The sequence below is a fragment of the Centruroides sculpturatus genome, unplaced genomic scaffold (genome assembly GCF_000671375.1).
Source record: "Centruroides sculpturatus isolate CEXI.00-Female unplaced genomic scaffold, Cexi_2.0 scaffold347, whole genome shotgun sequence".
Taxonomy (NCBI): Eukaryota; Metazoa; Arthropoda; class Arachnida; order Scorpiones; family Buthidae; genus Centruroides; species Centruroides sculpturatus.
This window is the reverse complement of record NW_019384871.1, coordinates 392408-396096: the sequence shown is the minus strand read 5'-3', so window position 1 is coordinate 396096 and position 3689 is coordinate 392408.

Here is a 3689-nt window from a genome sequence, read left to right as displayed (position 1 = left end):
AAAATTAAAATTTTTATTGCGATTTCCGACCCTCCGACTTAATTAAACTTATATATAATAAAATATATTAATTTGAAAAATTAAAAACTATTGGAGGTCGTTTTTGACATCAGAAACTAGCTTTAAATAACTTTATCGAAGTAAAATCCGTGCACTACAACTTTAGAACGATTAATTAAATTTGATTTTAAAAATCACATTAAAAAACAATTAAGCGTTAATCGTGCGTCATTAAAGGTAAATTAAAATCGCGATAAAATTTTTTTGCGCGGGTAAAAATTTTTGAAAAAAATTTGAAGACCTAAAAAACATCCAAAAATCCAAAAAAACATTTTAGAGGTCCAAACGCCCGTGTTTTATGTAACGCTATGGAACTTGCCCGAGTTATCTCGGGATAAGTTATATAAAATTATATAATTATATAAATTATTAAAGCTTGTCTATTATTTTAAATTATATATTACCTTTATTCAATGAGTTTAATGCTTCTTCCATTCCGAAAAATCTTTAATATCTAATCTTTACATAGAAAGTGTTCGTTTTATTAAATTGTTAGCCTCTAATTTTATCAAACCAAAAGTATTATCGGCTTATGATGATAATATTGAAACTCAATGTATGTAAATAGATGCTTAGTTAAGAAAACAAGAGCATATATTTTTTTCTAGCTAGAAATTTTTGGGCCATTATTCTGTTCCTAAAAATATGCATGATGCTTATAACACCAATGATGACAAAGAATGTTTTTTAAATAAGTTTATTGTAGGAACTATTTTAACTTACAATTCTTAATAATTCTAATATAGGCATTCTTAACCTTTCATGAGATACATTTGATCAATTTGATATACCATGTACAGTATATTTTGAATTTTTATTTCTTAATGGGAAATTGTAGCCATTTCTACTTTCCAGTAGCATCATTTTTATTCCTGATGGTGACATTCTTAAAATTTTAATCATTTTTACAATCATTTTCATATATTATGCTTCGTCCCACTATATATTGAAAATTTAAAATATAGGGGAGGGTGGGGATGAAAGGGACAAAATTCATACTGTTATTTTTCACTGAAAAAGTTTACTTCTAATCAGTTTTATTTTTAGTGCAAAAGATTCATTAGACCTCTACTTTATTCTGACCATATTGTGAATTCATCCTATTATANAGGGTGGGGATGAAAGGGACAAAATTCATACTGTTATTTTTCACTGAAAAAGTTTACTTCTAATCAGTTTTATTTTTAGTGCAAAAGATTCATTAGACCTCTACTTTATTCTGACCATATTGTGAATTCATCCTATTATATTGGTAGTTTAACATGTTCATATTTTTGAAGACCTCTCCAGGTGTCCCTTTTATTCCTACATCTGGGTTGAAAGGGACTCCCTCGGGGATGAAAGGGACTACCCGAGTTTTAATGTAAAACTTGGAATTAGTTATCTCAGTGTTTTCAAATTTCATTGTAATTGAAAAGTGATAGGCTAGAGCAGTGATTCCCAACCTGTGGTACACGTACCCCTAGGGGTACGCGATAGGTTGTTTAGGGGTACAGAAAAAAGTTAGTTATTATGGCAGAAAAAATAATATATTATGTATCACAAACTAATAGTATTAAAAAATTATTAGGTAAAATATGTTCCTTGCAACAATCACAACTTCATTATACATTTTTTCTTTTAGGTTTTTTTTCTTTAATTTAAAGTTACAATATGTAAAATTAACAATACGGTTACTCACTAAATTTCTTAAATGAGGGGTACAATCTAGAGATATGACATGTCAAGGGGTACAATCTAGAAATATGACATGTCACGGGGTACGCTAATGAAAAAAGGTTGGGAACCACTGGGCTAGAGACTAAAATTTTTAAAAATTACAGTTTTAATAATATGAATTTTGTGACATCACAATTATTTTAAACAGTTAAAGATTATCAATATTTCTAAAACAAAGAATATCAAATATTTTCAAACAAAGAACAATAGCTAAAGAATATCACAATCAGTAGGCTATCACATAAACTGTCTTTCTTTGGTCAATAGAATGTTTTTCGCAATTTATCTCAGCTTGATATGAGGTGAAATCGATGGGAAATGTAATGTTTGCTTGCTCTTGCCGTTCCTCCTGCTTGGGATGGATGGGATAGTTTTAAAACTATATTTTCCATGGTGACATCACTGATATCATCCTCCTCAGGAAATATAAACCTGAAACATCTCAATATTTTTCCATAAACTTGACTTTCAAGTCTTCATCACTCAGTTTTTTCAAAACTTTTCCCACGAAGTAAACAACAGAAGTTTTTTTTTGCAGATCTGACTAAAACGCAGTGGCGTACCGTGGGTGTCAGCCGCCCGGGCGGAGGAAAATTTCGGCCGCCCTTATTTAAGTACAGTATTTCGATTTAAAAGACCAAAATTCAGTTTTCTCACAGAACAAGCAATGAAAAATTTGGTGCTAGTGCAGCGACCTGTTTAAAATAGTTCTATTGGATATTAGTGGTGTATATGAACGCGAATGAATCGTACAAGCAAAAAAAAAGGTCAACAGGTTTCGCAGGATTTCCTCGGATGAAAAATTTACTAGTTTACCCGGACGGCGAGCCGATTCCCGGACTGTCCGGACGATAGCACTATCGTAGGCGCGATGCAAGTATAGATTAGGATGTTTCAAATTTTACAAGATATTATTATTATTTATTGTAAAATTTTGTCGCTCCCTAAAAAGTGCCGCCCCCACTACGGTACGCCACTGCTAAAACGAAATCATTGGGCTGAACATGTTTGACAGTGTTTTCGATATCAGATCCCTCATTCGATGTTGCATCAGATGTTGAGGAAGAGATGCTTTGAGATCCTTCATCTTCACTTTCAGTTTCTTCTGGAATATGTTGCAACAGCTGCTTTTTAGATTTTGTCCTCATTGATGATGCTTGCATTAAATACGATGTTAATTCTGTCTCCTGCTCTGTAGTAAAAACTTTCCTGTTACCCACATGCAGTGAATACACTACATTGTCTTTTTTATATTTTGAAACGAGTTTAGCCAAATGCGATTTTGCAAATCCGTGGGCACTGGCTGTAGCCTGTTGATGCTTCTTTTTCGACAACTTCAATTATTGCCCCTTGAATCACTTCTGGCGTCACATACTTTCGAGGCATTTTTTTTCTATTAAAAAAATTTAGCATTAGAACATTCCAAAAAAATGTCAATATGGGGTTGAAAGGGACATGTTCCATTCATTCCCTATTTTACTGTCCCTTTCAACCCCCAGGCCTCAAACAACCAAAACTACAACTTAACTTTCTGACAGTAAACTATAATTTAAAACTGATTAAATAAACATATTCTAGAGATTTCAAAGTAATTATTCCGATTTAAATTAATTAAGTACATTATCCAATGACCAGTGGCGGCCTTAGGGGGTGGCGAGCAGGGCAATGGCCCGGGGCCTCGCTCTTGGAGGGGCCTCGCGCAACAACCAAGTAGAAAAAAGTTGATATTTAAAACTTTTTATTTTATCCTTGGCTATTAGTTATAACAATAAAATAAATTTAATTTATAATACAGTATATATTAATATTAATAAGTGCCTACTATTTCAATTCACATACTTTGCACAAAGGACAAGGGCCTCGCAAAGATCTGCCGCCCAGAGCCTCGCAATGGATAAGGCCGCCGCTGC